Source organism: Rana temporaria, chromosome 8, assembly GCF_905171775.1.
Source record: "Rana temporaria chromosome 8, aRanTem1.1, whole genome shotgun sequence".
NCBI lineage: Eukaryota > Metazoa > Chordata > Amphibia > Anura > Ranidae > Rana > Rana temporaria.
Genome location: NC_053496.1, coordinates 155,039,292 through 155,049,322, shown reverse-complemented (window position 1 = coordinate 155,049,322; position 10,031 = coordinate 155,039,292). Strand labels below are relative to the sequence as shown.

The following is a 10,031-nucleotide window of genomic DNA, read 5'->3' as shown; positions in this document are numbered from 1 at the left end:
TGCTATCTTCAAGAGAGTTAAGGACAGCCATGGTTATCGCCTACGGCCACATCACCTTGAAAGCGCCCGATCTCGTCTGATCTCGGAGGCTAAGCAGGGTCGGGCCTGGTTAGTACCTGGATGGGAGACCGCCTGGGAATACCAGGTGCTGTAGGCTTTTTTGTTTTGGTGGAGTCTTGAATCTCTTTTTTCCCCCAGTCTTTCTTCCATGCTATCTTCAAGAGAGTTAAGGACAGCCATGGTTATCGCCTACGGCCACATCACCTTGAAAGCGCCCGATCTCGTCTGATCTCGGAGGCTAAGCAGGGTCGGGCCTGGTTAGTACCTGGATGGGAGACCGCCTGGGAATACCAGGTGCTGTAGGCTTTTTTGTTTTGGTGGAGTCTTGAATCTCTTTTTTCCCCCAGTCTTTCTTCCATGCTATCTTCAAGAGAGTTAAGGACAGCCATGGTTATCGCCTACGGCCACATCACCTTGAAAGCGCCCGATCTCGTCTGATCTCGGAGGCTAAGCAGGGTCGGGCCTGGTTAGTACCTGGATGGGAGACCGCCTGGGAATACCAGGTGCTGTAGGCTTTTTTGTTTTGGTGGAGTCTTGAATCTCTTTTTTCCCCAGTCTTTCTTCCATGCTATCTTCAAGAGAGTTAAGGACAGCCATGGTTATCGCCTACGGCCACATCACCTTGAAAGCGCCCGATCTCGTCTGATCTCGGAGGCTAAGCAGGGTCGGGCCTGGTTAGTACCTGGATGGGAGACCGCCTGGGAATACCAGGTGCTGTAGGCTTTTTTGTTTTGGTGGAGTCTTGAATCTCTTTTTTCCCCCAGTCTTTCTTCCATGCTATCTTCAAGAGAGTTAAGGACAGCCATGGTTATCGCCTACGGCCACATCACCTTGAAAGCGCCCGATCTCGTCTGATCTCGGAGGCTAAGCAGGGTCGGGCCTGGTTAGTACCTGGATGGAGACCGCCTGGGAATACCAGGTGCTGTAGGCTTTTTTGTTTTGGTGGAGTCTTGAATCTCTTTTTTCCCCCAGTCTTTCTTCCATGCTATCTTCAAGAGAGTTAAGGACAGCCATGGTTATCGCCTACGGCCACATCACCTTGAAAGCGCCCGATCTCGTCTGATCTCGGAGGCTAAGCAGGGTCGGGCCTGGTTAGTACCTGGATGGGAGACCGCCTGGGAATACCAGGTGCTGTAGGCTTTTTTGTTTTGGTGGAGTCTTGAATCTCTTTTTTCCCCCAGTCTTTCTTCCATGCTATCTTCAAGAGAGTTAAGGACAGCCATGGTTATCGCCTACGGCCACATCACCTTGAAAGCGCCCGATCTCGTCTGATCTCGGAGGCTAAGCAGGGTCGGGCCCTGGTTAGTACCTGGATGGGAGACCGCCTGGGAATACCAGGTGCTGTAGGCTTTTTTGTTTTGGTGGAGTCTTGAATCTCTTTTTCCCCCAGTCTTTCTTCCATGCTATCTTCAAGAGAGTTAAGGACAGCCATGGTTATCGCCTACGGCCACATCACCTTGAAAGCGCCCGATCTCGTCTGATCTCGGAGGCTAAGCAGGGTCGGGCCTGGTTAGTACCTGGATGGGAGACCGCCTGGGAATACCAGGTGCTGTAGGCTTTTTTGTTTTGGTGGAGTCTTGAATCTCTTTTTTCCCCCAGTCTTTCTTCCATGCTATCTTCAAGAGAGTTAAGGACAGCCATGGTTATCGCCTACGGCCACATCACCTTGAAAGCGCCCGATCTCGTCTGATCTCGGAGGCTAAGCAGGGTCGGGCCTGGTTAGTACCTGGATGGGAGACCGCCTGGGAATACCAGGTGCTGTAGGCTTTTTTGTTTTGGTGGAGTCTTGAATCTCTTTTTTCCCCCAGTCTTTCTTCCATGCTATCTTCAAGAGAGTTAAGGACAGCCATGGTTATCGCCTACGGCCACATCACCTTGAAAGCGCCCGATCTCGTCTGATCTCGGAGGCTAAGCAGGGTCGGGCCTGGTTAGTACCTGGATGGGAGACCGCCTGGGAATACCAGGTGCTGTAGGCTTTTTTGTTTTGGTGGAGTCCTTGAATCTCTTTTTTCCCCCAGTCTTTCTTCCATGCTATCTTCAAGAGAGTTAAGGACAGCCATGGTTAACGCCTACGGCCACATCACCTTGAAAGCGCCCGATCTCGTCTGATCTCGGAGGCTAAGCAGGGTCGGGCCTGGTTAGTACCTGGATGGGAGACCGCCTGGGAATACCAGGTGCTGTAGGCTTTTTTGTTTTGGTGGAGTCTTGAATCTCTTTTTTCCCCCAGTCTTTCTTCCATGCTATCTTCAAGAGAGTTAAGGACAGCCATGGTTATCGCCTACGGCCACATCACCTTGAAAGCGCCCGATCTCGTCTGATCTCGGAGGCTAAGCAGGGTCGGGCCTGGTTAGTACCTGGATGGGAGACCGCCTGGGAATACCAGGTGCTGTAGGCTTTTTTGTTTTGGTGGAGTCTTGAATCTCTTTTTTCCCCCCAGTCTTTCTTCCATGCTATCTTCAAGAGAGTTAAGGACAGCCATGGTTATCGCCTACGGCCACATCACCTTGAAAGCGCCCGATCTCGTCTGATCTCGGAGGCTAAGCAGGGTCGGGCCCTGGTTAGTACCTGGAAGGGAGACCGCCTGGGAATACCAGGTGCTGTAGGCTTTTTTGTTTTGGTGGAGTCTTGAATCTCTTTTTTCCCCCCAGTCTTTCTTCCTGCTATCTTCAAGAGAGTTAAGGACAGCCATGGTTATCGCCTACGGCCACATCACCTTGAAAGCGTCTGATCTCGGAGGCTAAGCAGGGTCGGGCCTGGTTAGTACATGGATGGGAGACCGCCTGGGAATACCAGGTGCTGTAGGCTTTTTTGTTTTGGTGGAGTCTTGAATCTCTTTTTTCCCCCAGTCTTTCTTCCATGCTATCTTCAAGAGAGTTAAGGACAGCCATGGTTATCGCCTACGGCCACATCACCTTGAAAGCGCCCGATCTCGTCTGATCTCGGAGGCTAAGCAGGGTCGGGCCTGGTTAGTACCTGGATGGGAGACCGCCTGGGAATACCAGGTGCTGTAGGCTTTTTTGTTTTGGTGGAGTCTTGAATCTCTTTTTTCCCCCAGTCTTTCTTCCATGCTATCTTCAAGAGAGTTAAGGACAGCCATGGTTATCGCCTACGGCCACATCACCTTGAAAGCGCCCGATCTCGTCTGATCTCGGAGGCTAAGCAGGGTCGGGCCTGGTTAGTACCTGGATGGGAGACCGCCTGGGAATACCAGGTGCTGTAGGCTTTTTTGTTTTGGTGGAGTCTTGAATCTCTTTTTTCCCCCAGTCTTTCTTCCATGCTATCTTCAAGAGAGTTAAGGACAGCCATGGTTATCGCCTACGGCCACATCACCTTGAAAGCGCCCGATCTCGTCTGATCTCGGAGGCTAAGCAGGGTCGGGCCTGGTTAGTACCTGGATGGGAGACCGCCTGGGAATACCAGGTGCTGTAGGCTTTTTTGTTTTGGTGGAGTCTTGAATCTCTTTTTTCCCCCAGTCTTTCTTCCATGCTATCTTCAAGAGAGTTAAGGACAGCCATGGTTATCGCCTACGGCCACATCACCTTGAAAGCGCCCGATCTCGTCTGATCTCGGAGGCTAAGCAGGGTCGGGCCTGGTTAGTACCTGGATGGGAGACCGCCTGGGAATACCAGGTGCTGTAGGCTTTTTTGTTTTGGTGGAGTCTTGAATCTCTTTTTTCCCCCAGTCTTTCTTCCATGCTATCTTCAAGAGAGTTAAGGACAGCCATGGTTATCGCCTACGGCCACATCACCTTGAAAGCGCCCGATCTCGTCTGATCTCGGAGGCTAAGCAGGGTCGGGCCTGGTTAGTACCTGGATGGGAGACCGCCTGGGAATACCAGGTGCTGTAGGCTTTTTTGTTTTGGTGGAGTCTTGAATCTCTTTTTTCCCCCAGTCTTTCTTCCATGCTATCTTCAAGAGAGTTAAGGACAGCCATGGTTATCGCCTACGGCCACATCACCTTGAAAGCGCCCGATCTCGTCTGATCTCGGAGGCTAAGCAGGGTCGGGCCTGGTTAGTACCTGGATGGGAGACCGCCTGGGAATACCAGGTGCTGTAGGCTTTTTTGTTTTGGTGGAGTCTTGAATCTCTTTTTTCCCCCAGTCTTTCTTCCATGCTATCTTCAAGAGAGTTAAGGACAGCCATGGTTATCGCCTACGGCCACATCACCTTGAAAGCGCCCGATCTCGTCTGATCTCGGAGGCTAAGCAGGGTCGGGCCTGGTTAGTACCTGGATGGGAGACCGCCTGGGAATACCAGGTGCTGTAGGCTTTTTTGTTTTGGTGGAGTCTTGAATCTCTTTTTTCCCCCAGTCTTTCTTCCATGCTATCTTCAAGAGAGTTAAGGACAGCCATGGTTATCGCCTACGGCCACATCACCTTGAAAGCGCCCGATCTCGTCTGATCTCGGAGGCTAAGCAGGGTCGGGCCTGGTTAGTACCTGGATGGGAGACCGCCTGGGAATACCAGGTGCTGTAGGCTTTTTTGTTTTGGTGGAGTCTTGAATCTCTTTTTTCCCCCAGTCTTTCTTCCATGCTATCTTCAAGAGAGTTAAGGACAGCCATGGTTATCGCCTACGGCCACATCACCTTGAAAGCGCCCGATCTCGTCTGATCTCGGAGGCTAAGCAGGGTCGGGCCTGGTTAGTACCTGGATGGGAGACCGCCTGGGAATACCAGGTGCTGTAGGCTTTTTTGTTTTGGTGGAGTCTTGAATCTCTTTTTTTCCCCCAGTCTTTCTTCCATGCTATCTTCAAGAGAGTTAAGGACAGCCATGGTTATCGCCTACGGCCACATCACCTTGAAAGCGCCCGATCTCGTCTGATCTCGGAGGCTAAGCAGGGTCGGGCCTGGTTAGTACCTGGATGGGAGACCGCCTGGGAATACCAGGTGCTGTAGGCTTTTTTGTTTTGGTGGAGTCTTGAATCTCTTTTTTCCCCCAGTCTTTCTTCCATGCTATCTTCAAGAGAGTTAAGGACAGCCATGGTTATCGCCTACGGCCACATCACCTTGAAAGCGCCCGATCTCGTCTGATCTCGGAGGCTAAGCAGGGTCGGGCCTGGTTAGTACCTGGATGGGAGACCGCCTGGGAATACCAGGTGCTGTAGGCTTTTTTGTTTTGGTGGAGTCTTGAATCTCTTTTTTCCCCCAGTCTTTCTTCCATGCTATCTTCAAGAGAGTTAAGGACAGCCATGGTTATCGCCTACGGCCACATCACCTTGAAAGCGCCCGATCTCGTCTGATCTCGGAGGCTAAGCAGGGTCGGGCCTGGTTAGTACCTGGATGGGAGACCGCCTGGGAATACCAGGTGCTGTAGGCTTTTTTGTTTTGGTGGAGTCTTGAATCTCTTTTTTCCCCCAGTCTTTCTTCCATGCTATCTTCAAGAGAGTTAAGGACAGCCATGGTTATCGCCTACGGCCACATCACCTTGAAAGCGCCCGATCTCGTCTGATCTCGGAGGCTAAGCAGGGTCGGGCCTGGTTAGTACCTGGATGGGAGACCGCCTGGGAATACCAGGTGCTGTAGGCTTTTTTGTTTTGGTGGAGTCTTGAATCTCTTTTTTCCCCCAGTCTTTCTTCCATGCTATCTTCAAGAGAGTTAAGGACAGCCATGGTTATCGCCTACGGCCACATCACCTTGAAAGCGCCCGATCTCGTCTGATCTCGGAGGCTAAGCAGGGTCGGGCCTGGTTAGTACCTGGATGGGAGACCGCCTGGGAATACCAGGTGCTGTAGGCTTTTTTGTTTTGGTGGAGTCTTGAATCTCTTTTTTCCCCCAGTCTTTCTTCCATGCTATCTTCAAGAGAGTTAAGGACAGCCATGGTTATCGCCTACGGCCACATCACCTTGAAAGCGCCCGATCTCGTCTGATCTCGGAGGCTAAGCAGGGTCGGGCCTGGTTAGTACCTGGATGGGAGACCGCCTGGGAATACCAGGTGCTGTAGGCTTTTTTGTTTTGGTGGAGTCTTGAATCTCTTTTTTCCCCCAGTCTTTCTTCCATGCTATCTTCAAGAGAGTTAAGGACAGCCATGGTTATCGCCTACGGCCACATCACCTTGAAAGCGCCCGATCTCGTCTGATCTCGGAGGCTAAGCAGGGTCGGGCCTGGTTAGTACCTGGATGGGAGACCGCCTGGGAATACCAGGTGCTGTAGGCTTTTTTGTTTTGGTGGAGTCTTGAATCTCTTTTTTCCCCCAGTCTTTCTTCCATGCTATCTTCAAGAGAGTTAAGGACAGCCATGGTTATCGCCTACGGCCACATCACCTTGAAAGCGCCCGATCTCGTCTGATCTCGGAGGCTAAGCAGGGTCGGGCCTGGTTAGTACCTGGATGGGAGACCGCCTGGGAATACCAGGTGCTGTAGGCTTTTTTGTTTTGGTGGAGTCTTGAATCTCTTTTTTCCCCCAGTCTTTCTTCCATGCTATCTTCAAGAGAGTTAAGGACAGCCATGGTTATCGCCTACGGCCACATCACCTTGAAAGCGCCCGATCTCGTCTGATCTCGGAGGCTAAGCAGGGTCGGGCCTGGTTAGTACCTGGATGGGAGACCGCCTGGGAATACCAGGTGCTGTAGGCTTTTTTGTTTTGGTGGAGTCTTGAATCTCTTTTTTCCCCCAGTCTTTCTTCCATGCTATCTTCAAGAGAGTTAAGGACAGCCATGGTTATCGCCTACGGCCACATCACCTTGAAAGCGCCCGATCTCGTCTGATCTCGGAGGCTAAGCAGGGTCGGGCCTGGTTAGTACCTGGATGGGAGACCGCCTGGGAATACCAGGTGCTGTAGGCTTTTTTGTTTTGGTGGAGTCTTGAATCTCTTTTTTCCCCCAGTCTTTCTTCCATGCTATCTTCAAGAGAGTTAAGGACAGCCATGGTTATCGCCTACGGCCACATCACCTTGAAAGCGCCCGATCTCGTCTGATCTCGGAGGCTAAGCAGGGTCGGGCCTGGTTAGTACCTGGATGGGAGACCGCCTGGGAATACCAGGTGCTGTAGGCTTTTTTGTTTTGGTGGAGTCTTGAATCTCTTTTTTCCCCCAGTCTTTCTTCCATGCTATCTTCAAGAGAGTTAAGGACAGCCATGGTTATCGCCTACGGCCACATCACCTTGAAAGCGCCCGATCTCGTCTGATCTCGGAGGCTAAGCAGGGTCGGGCCTGGTTAGTACCTGGATGGGAGACCGCCTGGGAATACCAGGTGCTGTAGGCTTTTTTGTTTTGGTGGAGTCTTGAATCTCTTTTTTCCCCCAGTCTTTCTTCCATGCTATCTTCAAGAGAGTTAAGGACAGCCATGGTTATCGCCTACGGCCACATCACCTTGAAAGCGCCCGATCTCGTCTGATCTCGGAGGCTAAGCAGGGTCGGGCCTGGTTAGTACCTGGATGGGAGACCGCCTGGGAATACCAGGTGCTGTAGGCTTTTTTGTTTTGGTGGAGTCTTGAATCTCTTTTTTCCCCCAGTCTTTCTTCCATGCTATCTTCAAGAGAGTTAAGGACAGCCATGGTTATCGCCTACGGCCACATCACCTTGAAAGCGCCCGATCTCGTCTGATCTCGGAGGCTAAGCAGGGTCGGGCCTGGTTAGTACCTGGATGGGAGACCGCCTGGGAATACCAGGTGCTGTAGGCTTTTTTGTTTTGGTGGAGTCTTGAATCTCTTTTTTCCCCCAGTCTTTCTTCCATGCTATCTTCAAGAGAGTTAAGGACAGCCATGGTTATCGCCTACGGCCACATCACCTTGAAAGCGCCCGATCTCGTCTGATCTCGGAGGCTAAGCAGGTCGGGCCTGGTTAGTACCTGGATGGGAGACCGCCTGGGAATACCAGGTGCTGTAGGCTTTTTTGTTTTGGTGGAGTCTTGAATCTCTTTTTTCCCCCAGTCTTTCTTCCATGCTATCTTCAAGAGAGTTAAGGACAGCCATGGTTATCGCCTACGGCCACATCACCTTGAAAGCGCCCGATCTCGTCTGATCTCGGAGGCTAAGCAGGGTCGGGCCTGGTTAGTACCTGGAGGGAGACCGCCTGGGAATACCAGGTGCTGTAGGCTTTTTGTTTTGGTGGAGTCTTGAATCTCTTTTTTCCCCCAGTCTTTCTTCCATGCTATCTTCAAGAGAGTTAAGGACAGCCATGGTTATCGCCTACGGCCACATCACCTTGAAAGCGCCCGATCTCGTCTGATCTCGGAGGCTAAGCAGGGTCGGGCCTGGTTAGTACCTGGATGGGAGACCGCCTGGGAATACCAGGTGCTGTAGGCTTTTTTGTTTTGGTGGAGTCTTGAATCTCTTTTTTCCCCCAGTCTTTCTTCCATGCTATCTTCAAGAGAGTTAAGGACAGCCATGGTTATCGCCTACGGCCACATCACCTTGAAAGCGCCCGATCTCGTCTGATCTCGGAGGCTAAGCAGGGTCGGGCCTGGTTAGTACCTGGATGGGAGACCGCCTGGGAATACCAGGTGCTGTAGGCTTTTTTGTTTTGGTGGAGTCTTGAATCTCTTTTTTCCCCCAGTCTTTCTTCCATGCTATCTTCAAGAGAGTTAAGGACAGCCATGGTTATCGCCTACGGCCACATCACCTTGAAAGCGCCCGATCTCGTCTGATCTCGGAGGCTAAGCAGGGTCGGGCCTGGTTAGTACCTGGATGGGAGACCGCCTGGGAATACCAGGTGCTGTAGGCTTTTTTGTTTTGGTGGAGTCTTGAATCTCTTTTTTCCCCCAGTCTTTCTTCCATGCTATCTTCAAGAGAGTTAAGGACAGCCATGGTTATCGCCTACGGCCACATCACCTTGAAAGCGCCCGATCTCGTCTGATCTCGGAGGCTAAGCAGGGTCGGGCCTGGTTAGTACCTGGATGGGAGACCGCCTGGGAATACCAGGTGCTGTAGGCTTTTTTGTTTTGGTGGAGTCTTGAATCTCTTTTTTCCCCCAGTCTTTCTTCCATGCTATCTTCAAGAGAGTTAAGGACAGCCATGGTTATCGCCTACGGCCACATCACCTTGAAAGCGCCCGATCTCGTCTGATCTCGGAGGCTAAGCAGGGTCGGGCCTGGTTAGTACCTGGATGGGAGACCGCCTGGGAATACCAGGTGCTGTAGGCTTTTTTGTTTTGGTGGAGTCTTGAATCTCTCTTTTTTCCCCCCAGTCTTTCTTCCATGCTATCTTCAAGAGAGTTAAGGACAGCCATGGTTATCGCCTACGGCCACATCACCTTGAAAGCGCCCGATCTCGTCTGATCTCGGAGGCTAAGCAGGGTCGGGCCTGGTTAGTACCTGGATGGGAGACCGCCTGGGAATACCAGGTGCTGTAGGCTTTTTTGTTTTGGTGGAGTCTTGAATCTCTTTTTTTCCCCCCAGTCTTTCTTCCATGCTATCTTCAAGAGAGTTAAGGACAGCCATGGTTATCGCCTACGGCCACATCACCTTGAAAGCGCCCGATCTCGTCTGATCTCGGAGGCTAAGCAGGGTCGGGCCTGGTTAGTACCTGGATGGGAGACCGCCTGGGAATACCAGGTGCTGTAGGCTTTTTTGTTTTGGTGGAGTCTTGAATCTCTTTTTTCCCCCAGTCTTTCTTCCATGCTATCTTCAAGAGAGTTAAGGACAGCCATGGTTATCGCCTACGGCCACATCACCTTGAAAGCGCCCGATCTCGTCTGATCTCGGAGGCTAAGCAGGGTCGGGCCTGGTTAGTACCTGGATGGGAGACCGCCTGGGAATACCAGGTGCTGTAGGCTTTTTTGTTTTGGTGGAGTCTTGAATCTCTTTTTTCCCCCAGTCTTTCTTCCATGCTATCTTCAAGAGAGTTAAGGACAGCCATGGTTATCGCCTACGGCCACATCACCTTGAAAGCGCCCGATCTCGTCTGATCTCGGAGGCTAAGCAGGGTCGGGCCTGGTTAGTACCTGGATGGGAGACCGCCTGGGAATACCAGGTGCTGTAGGCTTTTTTGTTTTGGTGGAGTCTTGAATCTCTTTTTTCCCCCAGTCTTTCTTCCATGCTA

At 51.7% G+C, this 10,031-nt stretch overlaps 47 non-coding genes and 1 pseudogene across 47 annotated transcripts; all 48 read left to right on the top strand.

Moving 5' to 3' along the window:
• Positions 1-38: 38 nt before the first annotated feature.
• LOC120911330 lies at positions 39-157 on the top strand. Its single transcript, XR_005742117.1, has one exon. It is a non-coding gene; the product is annotated as a 5S ribosomal RNA (ribosomal RNA).
• A 90-nt stretch (positions 158-247) lies between these two features.
• LOC120911329 lies at positions 248-366 on the top strand. The gene has a single exon (XR_005742116.1). It is a non-coding gene; the product is annotated as a 5S ribosomal RNA (ribosomal RNA).
• Positions 367-456: 90 nt separating this feature from the next.
• LOC120911328 lies at positions 457-575 on the top strand. The gene has a single exon (XR_005742115.1). It is a non-coding gene; the product is annotated as a 5S ribosomal RNA (ribosomal RNA).
• An 89-nt stretch (positions 576-664) lies between these two features.
• LOC120911327 lies at positions 665-783 on the top strand. Its single transcript, XR_005742114.1, has one exon. It is a non-coding gene; the product is annotated as a 5S ribosomal RNA (ribosomal RNA).
• A 90-nt stretch (positions 784-873) lies between these two features.
• Positions 874-991, top strand: LOC120912186. The gene has a single exon (XR_005742943.1). It is a non-coding gene; the product is annotated as a 5S ribosomal RNA (ribosomal RNA).
• Positions 992-1,081: 90 nt separating this feature from the next.
• On the top strand, positions 1,082-1,200 carry LOC120911326. The gene has a single exon (XR_005742113.1). It is a non-coding gene; the product is annotated as a 5S ribosomal RNA (ribosomal RNA).
• A 90-nt stretch (positions 1,201-1,290) lies between these two features.
• Positions 1,291-1,410, top strand: LOC120912126. The gene has a single exon (XR_005742886.1). It is a non-coding gene; the product is annotated as a 5S ribosomal RNA (ribosomal RNA).
• Positions 1,411-1,499: 89 nt separating this feature from the next.
• Positions 1,500-1,618, top strand: LOC120911325. Its single transcript, XR_005742111.1, has one exon. It is a non-coding gene; the product is annotated as a 5S ribosomal RNA (ribosomal RNA).
• A 90-nt stretch (positions 1,619-1,708) lies between these two features.
• Positions 1,709-1,827, top strand: LOC120911324. The gene has a single exon (XR_005742110.1). It is a non-coding gene; the product is annotated as a 5S ribosomal RNA (ribosomal RNA).
• A 90-nt stretch (positions 1,828-1,917) lies between these two features.
• LOC120911322 lies at positions 1,918-2,036 on the top strand. Its single transcript, XR_005742108.1, has one exon. It is a non-coding gene; the product is annotated as a 5S ribosomal RNA (ribosomal RNA).
• A 91-nt stretch (positions 2,037-2,127) lies between these two features.
• On the top strand, positions 2,128-2,246 carry LOC120911321. The gene has a single exon (XR_005742107.1). It is a non-coding gene; the product is annotated as a 5S ribosomal RNA (ribosomal RNA).
• Positions 2,247-2,336: 90 nt separating this feature from the next.
• Positions 2,337-2,455, top strand: LOC120911320. Its single transcript, XR_005742106.1, has one exon. It is a non-coding gene; the product is annotated as a 5S ribosomal RNA (ribosomal RNA).
• Positions 2,456-2,546: 91 nt separating this feature from the next.
• LOC120912256 lies at positions 2,547-2,666 on the top strand. Its single transcript, XR_005743011.1, has one exon. It is a non-coding gene; the product is annotated as a 5S ribosomal RNA (ribosomal RNA).
• A 90-nt stretch (positions 2,667-2,756) lies between these two features.
• LOC120912413 lies at positions 2,757-2,865 on the top strand (annotated as a pseudogene).
• A 90-nt stretch (positions 2,866-2,955) lies between these two features.
• LOC120911319 lies at positions 2,956-3,074 on the top strand. The gene has a single exon (XR_005742105.1). It is a non-coding gene; the product is annotated as a 5S ribosomal RNA (ribosomal RNA).
• Positions 3,075-3,164: 90 nt separating this feature from the next.
• Positions 3,165-3,283, top strand: LOC120911318. Its single transcript, XR_005742104.1, has one exon. It is a non-coding gene; the product is annotated as a 5S ribosomal RNA (ribosomal RNA).
• A 90-nt stretch (positions 3,284-3,373) lies between these two features.
• LOC120911317 lies at positions 3,374-3,492 on the top strand. Its single transcript, XR_005742103.1, has one exon. It is a non-coding gene; the product is annotated as a 5S ribosomal RNA (ribosomal RNA).
• A 90-nt stretch (positions 3,493-3,582) lies between these two features.
• On the top strand, positions 3,583-3,701 carry LOC120911316. Its single transcript, XR_005742102.1, has one exon. It is a non-coding gene; the product is annotated as a 5S ribosomal RNA (ribosomal RNA).
• A 90-nt stretch (positions 3,702-3,791) lies between these two features.
• Positions 3,792-3,910, top strand: LOC120911315. Its single transcript, XR_005742101.1, has one exon. It is a non-coding gene; the product is annotated as a 5S ribosomal RNA (ribosomal RNA).
• Positions 3,911-4,000: 90 nt separating this feature from the next.
• LOC120911314 lies at positions 4,001-4,119 on the top strand. Its single transcript, XR_005742100.1, has one exon. It is a non-coding gene; the product is annotated as a 5S ribosomal RNA (ribosomal RNA).
• Positions 4,120-4,209: 90 nt separating this feature from the next.
• Positions 4,210-4,328, top strand: LOC120911313. Its single transcript, XR_005742099.1, has one exon. It is a non-coding gene; the product is annotated as a 5S ribosomal RNA (ribosomal RNA).
• A 90-nt stretch (positions 4,329-4,418) lies between these two features.
• Positions 4,419-4,537, top strand: LOC120911311. The gene has a single exon (XR_005742097.1). It is a non-coding gene; the product is annotated as a 5S ribosomal RNA (ribosomal RNA).
• A 90-nt stretch (positions 4,538-4,627) lies between these two features.
• On the top strand, positions 4,628-4,746 carry LOC120911310. The gene has a single exon (XR_005742096.1). It is a non-coding gene; the product is annotated as a 5S ribosomal RNA (ribosomal RNA).
• Positions 4,747-4,837: 91 nt separating this feature from the next.
• Positions 4,838-4,956, top strand: LOC120911309. Its single transcript, XR_005742095.1, has one exon. It is a non-coding gene; the product is annotated as a 5S ribosomal RNA (ribosomal RNA).
• Positions 4,957-5,046: 90 nt separating this feature from the next.
• LOC120911308 lies at positions 5,047-5,165 on the top strand. The gene has a single exon (XR_005742094.1). It is a non-coding gene; the product is annotated as a 5S ribosomal RNA (ribosomal RNA).
• Positions 5,166-5,255: 90 nt separating this feature from the next.
• Positions 5,256-5,374, top strand: LOC120911307. The gene has a single exon (XR_005742093.1). It is a non-coding gene; the product is annotated as a 5S ribosomal RNA (ribosomal RNA).
• Positions 5,375-5,464: 90 nt separating this feature from the next.
• Positions 5,465-5,583, top strand: LOC120911306. The gene has a single exon (XR_005742092.1). It is a non-coding gene; the product is annotated as a 5S ribosomal RNA (ribosomal RNA).
• A 90-nt stretch (positions 5,584-5,673) lies between these two features.
• Positions 5,674-5,792, top strand: LOC120911305. Its single transcript, XR_005742091.1, has one exon. It is a non-coding gene; the product is annotated as a 5S ribosomal RNA (ribosomal RNA).
• A 90-nt stretch (positions 5,793-5,882) lies between these two features.
• Positions 5,883-6,001, top strand: LOC120911304. Its single transcript, XR_005742090.1, has one exon. It is a non-coding gene; the product is annotated as a 5S ribosomal RNA (ribosomal RNA).
• A 90-nt stretch (positions 6,002-6,091) lies between these two features.
• LOC120911303 lies at positions 6,092-6,210 on the top strand. Its single transcript, XR_005742089.1, has one exon. It is a non-coding gene; the product is annotated as a 5S ribosomal RNA (ribosomal RNA).
• A 90-nt stretch (positions 6,211-6,300) lies between these two features.
• On the top strand, positions 6,301-6,419 carry LOC120911302. The gene has a single exon (XR_005742088.1). It is a non-coding gene; the product is annotated as a 5S ribosomal RNA (ribosomal RNA).
• Positions 6,420-6,509: 90 nt separating this feature from the next.
• On the top strand, positions 6,510-6,628 carry LOC120911299. The gene has a single exon (XR_005742086.1). It is a non-coding gene; the product is annotated as a 5S ribosomal RNA (ribosomal RNA).
• Positions 6,629-6,718: 90 nt separating this feature from the next.
• LOC120911298 lies at positions 6,719-6,837 on the top strand. Its single transcript, XR_005742085.1, has one exon. It is a non-coding gene; the product is annotated as a 5S ribosomal RNA (ribosomal RNA).
• Positions 6,838-6,927: 90 nt separating this feature from the next.
• Positions 6,928-7,046, top strand: LOC120911297. Its single transcript, XR_005742084.1, has one exon. It is a non-coding gene; the product is annotated as a 5S ribosomal RNA (ribosomal RNA).
• A 90-nt stretch (positions 7,047-7,136) lies between these two features.
• On the top strand, positions 7,137-7,255 carry LOC120911296. The gene has a single exon (XR_005742083.1). It is a non-coding gene; the product is annotated as a 5S ribosomal RNA (ribosomal RNA).
• Positions 7,256-7,345: 90 nt separating this feature from the next.
• Positions 7,346-7,464, top strand: LOC120911295. The gene has a single exon (XR_005742082.1). It is a non-coding gene; the product is annotated as a 5S ribosomal RNA (ribosomal RNA).
• A 90-nt stretch (positions 7,465-7,554) lies between these two features.
• Positions 7,555-7,673, top strand: LOC120911294. Its single transcript, XR_005742081.1, has one exon. It is a non-coding gene; the product is annotated as a 5S ribosomal RNA (ribosomal RNA).
• A 90-nt stretch (positions 7,674-7,763) lies between these two features.
• Positions 7,764-7,881, top strand: LOC120912203. The gene has a single exon (XR_005742959.1). It is a non-coding gene; the product is annotated as a 5S ribosomal RNA (ribosomal RNA).
• Positions 7,882-7,971: 90 nt separating this feature from the next.
• LOC120912061 lies at positions 7,972-8,089 on the top strand. Its single transcript, XR_005742823.1, has one exon. It is a non-coding gene; the product is annotated as a 5S ribosomal RNA (ribosomal RNA).
• An 89-nt stretch (positions 8,090-8,178) lies between these two features.
• On the top strand, positions 8,179-8,297 carry LOC120911293. Its single transcript, XR_005742080.1, has one exon. It is a non-coding gene; the product is annotated as a 5S ribosomal RNA (ribosomal RNA).
• Positions 8,298-8,387: 90 nt separating this feature from the next.
• On the top strand, positions 8,388-8,506 carry LOC120911292. The gene has a single exon (XR_005742079.1). It is a non-coding gene; the product is annotated as a 5S ribosomal RNA (ribosomal RNA).
• A 90-nt stretch (positions 8,507-8,596) lies between these two features.
• On the top strand, positions 8,597-8,715 carry LOC120911291. Its single transcript, XR_005742078.1, has one exon. It is a non-coding gene; the product is annotated as a 5S ribosomal RNA (ribosomal RNA).
• A 90-nt stretch (positions 8,716-8,805) lies between these two features.
• Positions 8,806-8,924, top strand: LOC120911290. Its single transcript, XR_005742077.1, has one exon. It is a non-coding gene; the product is annotated as a 5S ribosomal RNA (ribosomal RNA).
• A 90-nt stretch (positions 8,925-9,014) lies between these two features.
• Positions 9,015-9,133, top strand: LOC120911288. The gene has a single exon (XR_005742075.1). It is a non-coding gene; the product is annotated as a 5S ribosomal RNA (ribosomal RNA).
• Positions 9,134-9,226: 93 nt separating this feature from the next.
• LOC120911287 lies at positions 9,227-9,345 on the top strand. Its single transcript, XR_005742074.1, has one exon. It is a non-coding gene; the product is annotated as a 5S ribosomal RNA (ribosomal RNA).
• A 92-nt stretch (positions 9,346-9,437) lies between these two features.
• Positions 9,438-9,556, top strand: LOC120911286. Its single transcript, XR_005742073.1, has one exon. It is a non-coding gene; the product is annotated as a 5S ribosomal RNA (ribosomal RNA).
• A 90-nt stretch (positions 9,557-9,646) lies between these two features.
• Positions 9,647-9,765, top strand: LOC120911285. Its single transcript, XR_005742072.1, has one exon. It is a non-coding gene; the product is annotated as a 5S ribosomal RNA (ribosomal RNA).
• Positions 9,766-9,855: 90 nt separating this feature from the next.
• Positions 9,856-9,974, top strand: LOC120911284. Its single transcript, XR_005742071.1, has one exon. It is a non-coding gene; the product is annotated as a 5S ribosomal RNA (ribosomal RNA).
• Positions 9,975-10,031: the final 57 nt, after the last annotated feature.